The sequence below is a fragment of the Micrasema longulum genome, unplaced genomic scaffold, assembly GCF_059751315.1.
Source record: "Micrasema longulum isolate JH-2025_06_02 unplaced genomic scaffold, ASM5975131v1 h1tg000487l, whole genome shotgun sequence".
In the NCBI taxonomy this organism is placed as follows: domain Eukaryota; kingdom Metazoa; phylum Arthropoda; class Insecta; order Trichoptera; family Brachycentridae; genus Micrasema; species Micrasema longulum.
Window position 1 is genome coordinate 1,374,645 of NW_028277684.1, and position 16,195 is coordinate 1,390,839.

At 31.7% G+C, this 16,195-nt stretch overlaps 1 protein-coding gene across 1 annotated transcript in view; it reads left to right on the forward strand.

Annotated features, from left to right (window-relative positions):
• Papss (3'-phosphoadenosine 5'-phosphosulfate synthase) overlaps positions 1 to 16,195 on the forward strand; it is a 59,467-nt gene that overhangs the window by 1,201 nt on the left and 42,071 nt on the right. The window lies entirely within an intron of this gene.

A 16,195-nucleotide genomic window follows, 5' to 3' on the forward strand; every position in this document is an offset into this window, starting at 1 on the left:
TTCGTTGTTTACTAGGGAGAATGCATGTACAAAAAATGGAAGGATGTTATTTTTTTGTGTTTCAAAAAGTTTAAAAAAAAAATGTTCACCAAGAACTTTCGTTTTTCATAGATCCCAATCAGATTATTTCAGTATAATTTCTACCCATTTATTTATTTTTACTGGATTTTTGGTAATACTGAAATAATATTAACTGATATATAATAGATTTAAAAAAATCGCATTCCTAAAAAAGTGCACCCCCGTTGGTGAGAAGAGGAGAGTTTGGCATTTCGATGCCCTAGTTCTTGTATGTTCAATAGACCATTTCGCAAATTTTACATGACATTTTTAAAAAAAAGTCAAATATGTATAATCAGTAAGTGGAGATTGGCGCTAAAAAAATACTATTTAATTACGGAAAAAATAATAATTCTTTAGCTAAATGGACGCGTAATAAAATAATAAACATATTGGCATTCTTAACGCAATTTTGCTAAAATGGTATATTGAACATACAAGAACTAGTGATTTGCAAACAGAATTCTATTTTTAAAAATGATTTATTTTTTATGTTTTGGAATTCAAACATAAACAAGTACTTAGGTAGCTACTTAAATTTTAGATTTGGAATTCAATTATAAACAAGTACCTAGATTCCTACTTATCAACGAAAAGGTACACCATTTAAGAAAACCTAACCTTTTTCTTTGGTTATGTAAAAGCATTATGAAGCAAACTTTGTATGTATACTTATGTAATAATGTTTTATCTTGAGAGGAGACGCGGTATGACTTTTCTTCATACAAACGTATTTTCACCCTGGGTTATGGCACTATAAATATTTACCATCGGCGCGGCGCACAGTGATTCAGAATACGATATGACGAGCTACTTAGGGTAAAAAACCCAATAACCATTGAATTAAGAATAGTCCAGAAACCGCATACACGCGCATCAAACAGAATGCGACTAAACTACTCTTAAAGAAGTAGTTTTACGTTTTGACCCTTTAGTTTTTTTGTAAACGTCGCTCAGTACGCAACTCCCGATTTAAATTCAACTATGCCGTGTTGTGTCCTTTTAAAGTAGAGAAATATTGCCAGGATCTTAAAGAAGCAGGATGCAATCACATTTCATGTGTAATTAGCAAATGAATGTGTATATAACAAATGCATTACTTAAAAATGGAATTATTTTTCCATCTGTCAGATTGTCGAAAAAACAAAATGGAAATTTCGTTAGTGTATTTAGGGTAGTAAATTTTTTTACCCTACTTTGCTCATCTAATGAGAGAATTAATGAAAATTGGATCTCGGATTCAACAACTCTGTGGTGGACATTTGACCGCCATTATTTTTTATACATCAAATATAATTTAACATGATATAAAAATATCCGTTTTATGTCAAATAAAATTAGTTAATTAATTAATTCAATTACTCTTATTAAATGACCCTTTACTTATCTACTCTGTTGCGTCAATCAATATTTTCGCGTGCAAAATGAAATTTTAGAGAAATTAACAGATTGATTTTTTTAACCTTACATTTGTGTTATGGTTATATTTTTCGCGATCTGGCAATATTACCCGGTGATTTCAAGTATGCGCGCGGCGAAAGTGTGTCTAAGTGGGGGAATTATTGGACACAGTCCGATGTATTCAAATAATCGGGTTTTGGCCCGTGGCTAGTGTCTCGGACTCACAGATCAAAGGTCCGTGGTTCGAATCCCACTCTACCCCAACTTGATTCCCAATTTCTAACAACTCGTTGAAAATGGCCCTCAAAATTAAATATTTGCGTAAATTATAAGAACGCAAATATTTATTTTAAAAAAAAAGTTTTAAAAAAATTATTCTACGCTCGTTCTGGACTATTCTTAATTCTATGCCAATAAAATAGAAATGGCAAATTGTAAGTGATTACGAAGCGTATTACAGGTCAAATGGGTGTACTAGCAGGTTGTGCAGTTGTAATTTCACCAGCACCTTGGTTTTGCGCTGACCAGAGCTCCTCTTGTAGCCAACTGTGCAAAGAATTGATCCTTTTTTCAAGCTACCATCCATTTTCTGGTCATAACAGCAGAAAACCCTTTCACTTTTTTCTTAATGTCTTCCTCTGGAAGTCCTGGCATCTAAGACGTACCATAATTTATCATGGGGGCAATGGAAGCTCCCTATTTCGCTTGGTTGACAATATTGTCACGACATCGATAGATCATCAAGAGATCGAAAAGATAAAGGATGCTGGTTTTTTTTTCAGTTAAATAAATAACGTTTCTCAAAAAATATCTTACGTCTAGAAGTCTAATGAACCAAAAATAAATATGAATATAACACAAATGCACTCAAAGGAACAACGTAAAGAAGTGTGGCGGTTAGCGGCGAAACTATGCAAATGAACCGATTTTGTTATCGCATGGGATTAGGTAGGTAATTAACCGTCAAAATTTAAACGAATCGACTAAAAATTTACTGTGGGAGATCGATGACTAACACGCTTCCCTAATCATTTACAATTTGCCATTTGTATGTTATTGGTTTTTTTTACCCTAAGCAGCTCGATATGTCGTATTCTGAATCACTGTGCGGCGTGCCTCAATGATTATGCTTTATTGATGAATAGTGAATAGTTTATTATGGGAACTAGAACCACACAAAATCCCATAAAAACGTCTAGTTTTATCTGCGGTCTTCGGGCGCAAGGTATACAAATATGATAACTAGTTTCGAAAAACACAAAACGTACCGACTCAGAAAATTTCATTCTGAAACTCTGTTTTAAAAAAAGAACAAAATCGGCTCAGTTTTGAGGTGCGGGAAATAGGACAACGAAACGTCAATTTTGTCTATTTTAGTTAGGCATAAAAGGTTTGAAATGCAGTCGTCTTTTTCGCAAAGCATTGAGGAGGCATCTTCAAGACAGTGACAGGAAAACAATGTTCAAATAACTATTCATCAAATTTCCCTATCATCACATATCCTTACAAATTATGTAATCGGAAACACAAAAATAAAAATGTATATGTGAATATCTAATTTAAACTAAACACAAAAATTGATTTCCAACTTTCGACTGTGTTCATTTAATATAAAATATACAATCAACTAACTACGAATCATAATGTGTTATTCGTTATTCGTCTTTGTTTACTATTGTTTTTATGGACCTAATAATCTATTGCGCTTTTTTTATCATGTTTTTGTAGTTACCAAATTATGTCATTTATTTATGTGCATACTAATTGCACATAAATAATATAAATAAATAATACGAGTATCTACTCCAATCTAGCAATAGCAAAGCATTGCCGGGTTCAGCTCGTCTAATATATATAAAAGGCAATGTTCGTATGTGTGTCCTCGATGGACTGAATTACTACTGGACCGATTTACGTGCGGTTTTCAGCGAAATGTAGATCTTTGCCTCGAGCGTATTAATAGTATAAAATATTTTATTTTATAGCTATATTTTAAATATATTTTATATGTATTTTTTTATATTTTATATATATATACTTATATTTTTAAAAATATTTTAGATATATTTTATAGATTAAAAATAACCCTTCGGTCACAAAGGTCTGTCCCGCTATTTACAATTGTAGTTTTTTGTAGTTTTTTTCTGCAAATGTTATTATATTTCTGAATTTATTTTTCATTCAATTAAATTTAAACTAAAACATAAGTGTTCAATTGCTTTAATACACAAACAAAAATCTCACCCAGTTTCAGAAGTTTGGCATAAATTCGTCTACAAATGTACCAAGATAGAAGAAGGTGGGTGTTTCCGTGAAAATGCGGCAGAATTTGAAAAAAAAAAACTTTTTCATTAAAACATCGCCAAATGACAAATAAAACTTGTGAAAAATTACATTTCTGCCACCACATCAAAGGCCTTCATGGTTTAGTGGTTAAGGCGCTTGAATCACGCACGGAAGGTTCCGGGTTCGATTTCCAGTGAGAACACAAAAATTAAAATGTGATTTTTCTCAAGCCTGTGCTCACCACTGTAATTGGGCCTCCTGGCCTGCTGTGGTGTAAAATAAAAATAATAAATAAAATAATTATAGTATTAAGTTTATGGTTCTTCGTCTGAAGATTCCTAAGATTATATTCCATTATTAAGTAAAGGCTCAGATAAGCGAATCTTTGCCGTAAATATGATTGTAAAATGACTATTAAGTTAATTATGTTACTATTCCGTAGCATCCTTGCGCATTATGTTGAATACTATGACTATAGTCCTTAAAATATAGCTTGATTAGAATGACAGCTGTCAAACTAATGTCATTAGTGATAATTACTGATCACTGATCAAATCGATTTTATCAGTTATTTCATGCAATCATGAAACTCTGTTTCCGAAAATTGGTATAAAAAACGCAAAAACAAGCCTATTATAGTGTGTTCAACACAATTATTCACAAAAAATGAGACATTTATTCTTTTTTCATGAACAACATCAAATAAATTATTTTTTTTATTCGATGAATTTACATTGATCAATTTGTCCCATCTCTAACGTTTTTGCAAAATGATGTAACCTTGTAAGAACGTCGTTAATAATTAGGTTTATTTTTGTTTTTTTTTTAGTTTTAAAGCTGATTTTATAAATTAATGTTGATTTATGTTTCAAGCATTGTATTAAAAAATAAATTAACACGCCAGATACAAATGATTTTTCGTGTGTCAATATAAATAACTCCTTTGACGTTACTACAAAGTTATGTCGTCACTTTTTCTGACAACTGTCATTTTAATCATGTTACATTTTAAGGACTATAGTTAAATATTTAAAAAAAATATATATTCATCATTTATTTATTCATTCAAAATCACATTCGTTTACATGAACTTTTTAAGGCTTTTAAGGCTGTGCCCGCGTCAAGCCATAATAATTAACAATAAAAAAAACTTAGAAAAATTAATTTAATTATAATTACATGTGATAGAATAGAATAACAATCCAGAAAAAACATAGCGTAAACAATAAAATTCCAGATAAGATAACGTATAAAATAATCATATACAAATATTGAAATATAAATTATAAAAAATTTACAACAAAAAATACATAAATAAAAAGATATCGTTAAATAAATCAAGATATGTAGATATGCTTCAAATACAAATTTAAATTTAAATTTCCCTTAGTACACAATTTGAAAAAATTCAGACTATAAATTTTCTTTATTGCTCTGCAATTATGAACACACCTTTTAAATAAAAATAAAAAAGTTTTTTTTTTTTTAAATATCACTTAAACTCTAAACTTTATTGTCAAATACAAAAATTTAGAATGTAAATAGGGGCTAGATTTCTTATTGTCCCATGCCCTCTGTAGCTGCAAGACGTGCTGTAATATAGCTCCTATATATCATAATTGGAGACGAGGAACTATAATCCCAACCGTTCATGCGCTCTGTAGCTGCAAGACGTGCTGGGATATTTATTTATTGTACAGCGCCCTTGAGGTGATTTTAACAAAAACGGAAAAAAAAAAATCTAATTTCTTATTCTCGCTAATTTCTTATAGTGGTAGGTAAAGCGTTAAAAATTTTCGGTTCTAAGAAACAGAGATTTATTTGTCCTAAACTTGTATTCATAAAAGGTCCTGTGTAAAAAATGGTTTCTGCCGATCTGGTCCGAATATTTTTTTGAGATCTCATTTTGTCTTTAGCGTTCCAGAAGTATATAAGATTTTATTTTATAAATAGTTGCCTCAAGTCGAAGACCTTATAATTCGTGTAGAGTTCATTTGTTGGATAGATTATAGGTAATGTAATGTGAATTACCAAATAATTTATTTTTTTATACGAATAGCGAAATTTGTTTATTGTTATTGAAACAAACAAGAATTCCTTAAAGTTACGGTATTTTTTTCTTCTTACATGTTTAATTTGAACAGAGTTTAAGCATTATACACCTGTGCATAGAACTTCATGGGCCTTACCCATAAACTTTGTATAAAATGCCTAGGCATAGTGGTAGAATACGGATGGAAATACCATCCTTATCATAATGTTAAAATAAGGATGGTATTTCCATTCTTATTTTTCCATCATGCTTAGGTGTAACTTTATACCAGATTCATAAGTAAGCCCCCATGTCGCACAATGTAACATGCGTTACCAAAGGAAAATAAATATTAATAAAATATTTGTTTATCTTAATTGAATTATTGTTTTACGGAAAATGTTCCTTAATCGATGTTCAATGTACAGTGATAATATTGATAATATTTTTAAACATTTGTTTATATTATATAGATAAAACACACAGAAAAATACTAAGTTTTGGAGTTAAATGTAACGTGATTTACTGTGGAATTATCCTGTTTGGCTTTTTCCTAAAAACAGTAAAGTAAAATTTTCTTTATTTTACTATTGTATGAATTCTGATGGCATAGTTACAACTCAAATTTGGACAAATTCTGGAATCAAATGTCCCACCAGTCACAGTGCAGTGGAATGCCCCTTTGATAAAAAAATTTGAAATACAAAAGTTTGACTATTTTCTCAGTTGGTTCATTTCAGCTTCAATGGGCTTATTTAATGGTTAAATGATCGGTCTTACGCTTTAGGTACCGATCATCTTGCCTTTATGTAACAAATGACCGAAATACGTAGCATGTGGTTTATCAAATTCAGTGTCATATGCACCATTGGGTACGTATAAAGGTATGATGATAATGATTGGTGACCCTGGTTTATAATTTATTTAGAACTTCGCTTAGTCTCCATTTTTTTCTCGTCTTTATTTTCCAGGATATACCTTCGAGATTGGTTTAGCTGTGTTTGTATATTGTGTAATTTTTATTTCTATTCGCTATTTTTAATGTTTTTATTCAAAATCTACTGGATCGGAACGGTAGTAGATTATTTTTTTCTGGATGCCGGATACGAAAACTTGTTTAGTTTTATTATCTGCAGTATCCCAAAAAGGTACAGCTTAAGTTAGTTTTAGTGGATATGGCTTCTATCCTTCCTTGTTCTGCACGAGTAATCGGGGCCTTGACAGAAACCAGACCTTGTTTACTTCACCACCTACGGTAAATCAGCCGTGAAATATTGTTTTTTACTAAAAAAAATGTAAACATTAATCTCCGTGTATCAGGAAATCGGCCGGGCAGTTTACTGCGAGAATCCACCAAGTATTAATTTGTTCACAATCACAAGTCAAAACTGAGTTTCTTTAACCGATATTCTTACATAAATTGGAAAAATCCCAGTGTCTAAAATTAATAAAATTACGCCGAAATTCCACTTGAACTAACAAACACGGCGAATATTACTAAAGTAAATAATATGACTGCAATAACATAACGACAATTAGCTTCAGAAAAGAACAAACTTTCTCACCTCTTTAAATTTCAGTTCATTTTCTTTTAATTGCTCGAAAATTAATTATAAAATAACCTCGAAACTGTCTAAAAATAATTTATATTTAAAACTGTGCTTTTTTACGTTTTTTTAAAAATATTAAAAAAAAATATTTATCATAAGAACGCAAATATTTATTTGCGTTCTTATGATTTACCCATATATTTTATTTTAAGGGCCACTTTCAATGAGATATAAATATATGTAAATATCCATAGTGTGTAAAAAAACACTGCTCTTAGTGCCATAATCCAGAGAGAAAATACGGGAATACGTTTTCATGAAGAAAAGTCAGACCGCGTTTCCTCTTAAGATCAAACATTTTTAAGTATACTTACAAAACTTTACTAAAAAATCTTTCGTGAAAACCCGTTCGGATAAACGTAAAAAAGATGTTGTAACTTTTTAATGGTAAGTAGGTACCTAGGCACTTGTTTATGATTGAATTCCAGAACTTAAAATAATTGAATTTCAAATATTGAATTTAAGTAGGTACCTAGATACTTGTTTATGCTTGAATTCAGAAACTTTAAATAATTAATTTTCAAATATAGAGTTCTTTTTGGAAATGTCAAACTCTGCTCTTCTCACCAACAGGGGTTCACTGTATTCAGAAATGCGATTTTCAAAAATGTATCGAATGTCAGTTGATATTATTTTAATATTAGCAAAAATCCATTAAAAATAAATGGGTAGAAATTATAAGGAATTTAAGGAAATAATATGAATGTAAAGCATTGAACTTTATAAAAAGTGTTACAACCATCCGATTTCAGTCAAATATGCGCCGTTCTGTTCCATAACTTGTTGCCAACGAGAATACAACTTCATAATGCCCCTGTAGTAGAAGCCCTTGTCCCTATTGGCAAAAAATTCGGACAACCAATTTTCACAGACCTCTATTGAGGTCAAATTTGTAACTCAAGCGCTTTGGCCGAACAGGTACAGGTGGTAGTCACTTGGTGCCAGGTCCGGACTATAGGGTGGATGCATAAGAACTTCGCATCCGAGCTCCCGAGCTTCAGGCGCGTCCTCAAAGATATGTGCGGCCTGGTGTTGTCCTGATGAAACACGATTCCTCTCCTATTCACCAATGCTGGCCGCTTCTGTTCGTTCGCCAACTTCAAACAGTCGAGTTGTTCACAGGAAAAGGCAGAATTGAGCGTTTGGGCATAGGGAAGCAGCTCATAGTAGAGTATTCCTTGCCAATCCCACCAAACACACAGCAACACCTTTCTGGCCGTCAGTCCTGGCTTGGCCACGATCTGGGCCGCTTCATTGGCTTTCGACCACGATCTCTGTCGCTTGACATTGTCGTAAGTGACCCACTATTCATCACCAGTCATCACCCGCTTTAGAAATGGGCCGATTTTGTTGTGATTCAGCAGCGTTTTGCAGATGAAAATTCGGTCCATGAGGTTTTTTTGCGTCAGCTCGTGTGGCACCCAAAAATCGAGCTTTTTTTAAAATCCAGCTTTCTGTAAATGGTTCAAAACGGTTTCATACAACTGCTAACATGACGGTCTATCTTGATATTTTCCATGATTTTATTGACATTTTCGACGACAGGTCTGCCAGAGCGTGGTGCATTATTCATCACCTCCACTACACTAGAGCGAAATCGCTCGAACCATTGTTGTGCGGCACGAACCGAAAGAGTATCGGCCCCGTATACATCGCAAATTTTTTTGATCGCTTTCGACGCGTTTTTCCTGTTTTGGTAAAAATGTAAAATATGGCGAATTTCTTCCTTTGAGACCTCCTTACTCGACGCACGATAGTTCACGACTGAACCTACCAAGCGCAATACTGTCAAAAAAGCGTTTGTAGTATACACTCACACATTTACAACGCCGTATCGTACGATGTGATCAATAATGAACAAGATATACTTAGTTGAAAAAAAAGAGCGTGAAATACGAAATTACGTTTTCCCCAACCAGATATATTTAGATATACTTATATATGACGAAATTTATATATTTTTACTTTACCTATGTTGAAAATTAAAAAAATGGAAATTAAAAAAAAGTGAAACGAACTCCCTTTCTAAAGACGAGCAGTCTGCTCGCTTAGAGAGATAGTAAAGTGTTAAATAGTGAACATCTCTATTGTTTTTTATGATTTTGTATTTTACGTTTTTTCAAATATTTTTTTTTTTCCCATGTACTTTTATTTTGAATATCCTTTATTTCGTTAGTTCATAAAATGTGAAAAACATTAAGAATACCTTAAGAACATTCCATTTACACAATACTTTTTTCAAATAGATTTGAAATATTTTAGGGCTTTCTTTTTTATTTGTTTCCTTGGGTAACCAACTTATTGTCCGATTTCAAATCCTCGTACAATGAGTTTTGTGGCTCTGTTTTGCTCCTCATTAATAGGTTTATTGTCATCAGCAAAACCAGACGCAATCGAAGTACATATATATTATTTATTTATTAACATCCGAAAGGCTTTTACATATACAGAAGTTATAAACAATTTACAAATATATAAAGAGCTGGAAATTTATGTCAGAATAGGCGCCTGTAGCGTTCCATTCTCTGACAGCAGCCCTTATAGGGAAATGGCGGGATATTTTACACAAACAGGTTTGTATTTTAAAATTTAAAAAAATATTTAAATAGAGAATCCTTAGTTTAATACCCGATCTCGTAATATTTGTATTACAATAACAATTATTATTATTATTTGCGTATCAACGCAACGGCTTAAAATTTATTTTTTTTAGTGACTTTTTGCAGTACACCGACGTAATATGTAGGTACCACCTACACATAGGCCGATTCCACACGTATCGCCCAAATCCACAGGGCACGGTAAAATTAGTCTGGATTGACATTTATTGTATTATTTCGTATTTATTTGAAATTTATTTAGCGGCTACTCTCGGGTAAAAATCCTGCAAAAGAAAATTAAGTGGAGAATACTTAACCTTATAGTGTACTGGTTATTGCGTTTGCCTGGCATTAAATAAATAAAAACAATAAAAAATAATGATAATACAATAAATATAAGTCCTTTCTATGTTATATTATCGTGCCGTGTGGAGTTTTACCACGGTGTGAAATGGGCCATATACTGAAATATACTAAACATTGTAGTTTCACACAACTTTCTAAATTAAAAACATTATTAATAAATAATATTAATTAAGCTTTAATTCATTTATGGATTTCGTGTGATAAAATTATCCTATCTAACTCGAAGAAGAGAAGAGAAGGTAGAAACTGAGACATAAAATAATGATTACATTTTATTTCTATATTTCTTTTCTTTTTACTGCAAGTATTTTAAATGTCGGATTGAAATTTTAGCACTTTTCACGCCACGTCCCCTTAGTAAAATAGTCAAATCAAAGTATACATATCGGACCCCCAGAAGTACACTGTCGTAAGTCTAAATTGGACTGTTCTGAGTTATGAATGCAGTTTAATAATTTTTTTATCTTAGGAGAACACTGTCGCATCTCTACGATTTTTTTATTGAGATATACCACAAATATGAATATTCTTTTAAATCAATTAAGTAAAATAGCGAGAAGAAAACTGCATTAATTATGATGCTACAGTGTTGTTCACATATTTTGACAGTCTAATGAGCAAATGCTGCAAAAAATACTGGGCATTATAATGTCAGTATACATTCAATTACGAGCATTAATAAATTGAAAAAAAATGTTTTTGCTCTCCTGCTAAATATCTAATGAGGAAGTTCAGCCCTACGGGGATTTGGATATAAAAAAAATGTATTCTTACGCGCGGTAAAAATTAGAGCATTAAATTGTTCGGCGAAGTTTCTTGAAAATGTATGAAAATAATAATAAAATTGTTTTTAATGAAAACGAACTACTTTGAACGATGTCACTAATTCTTCTGAATTAACCAATGATAAGAGAGTTGTGATTGATTTCCGGTTTACGGTAAGTCACTGACTAATTAGCAGAATTCATCGAGAAGAAGAGAAGAAAAAAAAAACGCTAAACTTCCTCATTTAGATATACCACAGTGTACTTCTAGGGGTGCTATATATTATGTACACGGGCAATTTTTTGAGAAAGGAAGTCAAAGCATTACCAGGATATATTTTAATGACTGATTTTAAGCGATCATTTTAGGTAAATTAGTTTAAAAATATCAAAATCTTCTTTCCTTGTCCCGAGTGCTTTTGATTCTACTGTACTTAGCCAATTACTCGGGAACATGGGATAAAATATTAGGAGGGCTCAGCCCTACTTACAAATACATTTAGCAACCGTTTCATATAGAATAGGTATGTATCTACATAATATCTTAGTAAAATCCCTCTAGGGTTAAGATTTGGGCATAAAATACCGTCGATTCAAATACATTTGCACATATTATGCAATCTGACTGTGCAACTTCACATAGGCGGCGTGTCTTCGGAGTGCTTAGAGATTTTCTTTTACTGTGAACCGTTTTGACTGGACAGTTAATAATCACCAAAGGCGTTGCTCCACACTGGAAACTATTGCTCGTGTAAAGATGGGACATGCCATTTCTAACACATGACATGTGTTAGAAGGGGCCACTCTAATCAGCCAATGACAGGTCATAAGCCCTGTAAATGTCTAGACTTCCATATTACCTTATTTAATGTATTCTCCATCCCTGTTGTAATTTGTTAATCTTAATGACTCCCGAGGGGGTGAAATCCAGTCTTTTGTCTACAAACATTTGGAAAAACACAAATATTGTATAATACGATAATAAATCATAGTGAAAAACGCGTATATTTTGCTTGAATTATTATGCTTTACTGATTAGCGACTAAGTTTCCATAGAACATCTCTGTAAATGCTTAGGAATCTATGATCCCTTCTCAAATAAATATCTTCCTCTCTGACGATGTAGCAAGAGTGGTGAAACCGGTATTGGTATACAAAACTAAGTTTATTAAAATGTAAACCTGTTGATTAATTACATTTACTTAAAGATAAAACGTATCTAGTTGATACAATGTTTATGCATTTATTTTGTATTGTCAATGGCGGTACAGCACGTGTTTTCCTCGCTTGAGCAGTTTATGTTTTTAGGACTTACAGACTCAGTTGAAATAAAAAATACGTATCCTATCACCATACCTGTAATTATTATAATGTGATTTTTATGGCTGATAAAATTTAAGAATAACAGCAGTTTTTTCCAACAAAACCAATCAAACAATCGTAGAGATATATATATATATATATTACATAATATACTTACGAGGTTTGATCAAAAAGTTCACGAAATATTTGAATTTACAATAATACGTAATGAGGAAGTTCAGTGGTATTTAATTTTTTTATTTTATTTGTGTATGCAAACTAAGCTCAAAATTAAGTAATTTTGTAATTTGTAATTTTTATATTACTCCTGCGTGACGGCACTAGTTCTCTCCGGTGAGTTGTCCTGATTGGTGGGTTGGCTTCCCCTAAACCGGAAATCTATCACAATACTATATCATTGGTTGATTTAGGAGAACTTGTGACGACATTTAAAGTAGTTCATTTGCATTGTTTTTTTCATACATTTTAGAGAAACTTCGTAGCGCAATTAAATGCTCTTCATGTTTACCGCGCGTAAGAAATTTTTTTTACACGGAATTTCCCGTAGCGCTGAACTTCTTCGTTGTAAGAGCCTTTTCTAAATTGATACTTATGTTTTATAATAATTAATCTGTAATTTTTCGGCTATTTTGGGTTGGTTTTTGATAGACTAGCAAGACGGGTTTTGGTGTGACCGGCGAATTATTAAGATTATTCCAAAGCAAAAATGACGGACACCGGCTCACGCCTCGCGGCTTGTTCGCAACTTTTTGATAAAAAAAAAACAGACCGCATTGATTCTCCCAGCCACCATATTCATCGGACTTGCCCTCCATCGACTTTTCTCTGTTCCCAAAGATGAAGAGGACAGAAATCGAGGATTCGATAAAGCGCTGGCGTAAGTGTTAGAAATATTCTATGGTGACTACTTTAAAGGGGACAATATTAATATTTAGGAATAAAGTTTTTTTTATATGTATAAATTCCGTGTATTTTTTATCAAACATATTATGTATAATATACGTATTCATTGACATTCATTTGTTTATTTAAACGCCTTGTAGGCTTTTGCATGTTTTACATATATTTATATACATATATAAAGAACAGACATGTATTTTATATCTTAACAGAGGTGGAGAACCTTTTTATGATTATTTTTTAATAATTTCTTTAATTTTACTGATTGTAAGTATACACACGGATATTAAGTTAAATAACAGTAAGCAAAACATTTATTTTTAAATTCTTAATAATATCTTTGTACTTTCGGGCATCGCTTCATACATTTAATTATTTAAACATGAAATAAAAATAGTTTTTTTTACCATGCATTTTTTGCCATTCATTTTCGATAAGTGACCGTGGAAGTCTACGTATTTACAGAGCTTATGAGTATTAAATTGTGACAACTATCGCGGCATTACACTGCCGGGGATGATGCTTGCGTATTTTATATTGCAGAGTTTGAGCCCCTATTATGTGAAAGGCTGTAGTTAGGTAAAACGCACGCATAATGAGGAAATCATACGATTTTGCCCTTTTCAAACGAATGTTTTTTTTTAATCGCGCAATAAAAAAATATAAAAAACATGTATTAGATAAAAAACATATTTTTTAAAGGTATTTCTGTTAAAAAATATACTTAAAAGTTTTATGTAACTAAAATATAATTACTTTTAGACCGGCAGATTACACCATTTCAAATTTAGACTACACTTATGTATCTGGGATCTCAATAAAGATAATAAATTGATCATGAAAATGGTGGCAGCAAAATTTTATTTTTTTGTTTTTGAAAAGAAATACAAGCATTTTAAATCACATACACTTTTGTGACATTTTCCTATATTTGTACGTAAAATTATGCCTTCGGTCATACTTTAAAAATATATATTAATTAAAATATTTTAGTTGAAACCTTTTTTAATAGAATTGTATTCTTTTTTTTTTTAAAGGAGATAATTCTGGTTGTAATATTTAATTTAAAACAATATCTTATTTACGATTTTATAACCTTCATACCTGCCCTTACTGGTACCGAAAAGGGCAGGTATGGAGGTCATAAAAACGTAAATAAGATATTGTTTTAAATTAAATATTACAAACAGAACTATCTTCCTTAAAAAAAGACAATTCTATAAATAAAGGTTTTAACTAAAATATTTCATTAAATATATATTTTTAAAGTATAACCGAAGGCATAATTTTTCGTAGAAATAAAGGAAAATGTCACAAAAATGTATGTCAGTAGTCAGATGGCAGAAGGGACCATCTGTATTTTTGTCTATGTTTTAGTTTTCAAAAGTTTTAATTAATATTTAAGTTTGTGGATTAAAGTCTTGAAATTGAGACGTATTTCAGCTCTCCTGAACATTTTTGAAAATTACAGATGGTCCCTTCTGCCATCTGACTACCGATGTGAATGAAAATGCTTGTATTTCTTTTCAAAAACAATAAATTAAAATTTTGCTTATGCCATTTTCATGTTCAATTTATTGTCTTTAAATTATTACAACAAATTTTAGTTCAATACTTAGTCTTTATTGAGATCACAGATACCTAAGTTTAGTCCAAATTTGAAATGGCGTAATCTGCCGGTCTAAAAGTAATTATATTTTAGTAACATAAAACTTTTAAGTATATTTTTTAACAGAAATACCTTTGAAAAATATTGTTTTTATCTAAGATATGTTTTTATTATCGCGCGATTTAAAAAAAAACAATAGTTTTAAAATGGCAAAATGGTATGATTTCTTCATTTTGCGTGCGTTTTACCAGACTATAGCCTTAAGAGAGAACCAGGCGGGTTTTCAATAACGTAATATTGGTATGTCTTACCCGATTTAACTATCAACGACTACTTTGTGTTCCCGAATGCCAAACAAAAAATACTTGGACAAGAATTTTCATCACCTCGAGGAGCCTTCCAAAACCATGTTTTGGATAAACCACCTTTAGAGTGAAAAAACCGTTTCGAGAATTGTTTCTAATGTATGCGAAAGTGTATAAATCGTTAGGCCAAATTTTTAAAAGGCAACAAAATGATTTGTTAACATATTACAACAGAGATGAATAACATTTTAAAGAAGCGAATATACAAGTCTAGGCATCTACATGGCTTATGACGTGTCATTGGCTGGTTTAAGTTGCCACTTTACACACTGTGTAACATTCACCATCTGCCTATATTTGAACATTGAACATTCTTTCAATTCTTATATCTGTTAATGTTTATGCAGTTAAAGAGCTGAAACCTTTATTGATGCGGATGAGATTCGTTACTAACGATTTTTAACATAAAAATTCACAACTTAAAAGGCAGCCTATGTGCAGTCCATTCAAATATTTAATAAACATCGGTTATGTGTGCGTGACGGAATGTTTTCAAATCAAATATTCAAGTTCTACCAACACTAACGAAATTTGTATGTTTACTCGGCTCGCCGACGGGCACTGACCCATTAACATAGGTTTATTGAGCATTCAAACGCACTGTACTAAGTAAGCACTACCGTATAAAATTCGCCATATTTATATTAATTTTCTGTACCGCGCCGCGCCGTATCGTTTGTTCAATTATTCTCAAAATTTTGGGCCACATTGACACGCCTATCATTAGGTCAGATTTTTTTTCTTGAAACTTGAATCTTTCCGCTTATGCTCGAAAGTTTAATTGTTGCATAACCTAGCATCTATTGTTTTTAATAAATAAATTGTTTACGTTGGCGTTACTTAAGTCGCCCTTTATTCATGATGGGATTGCAATATTGT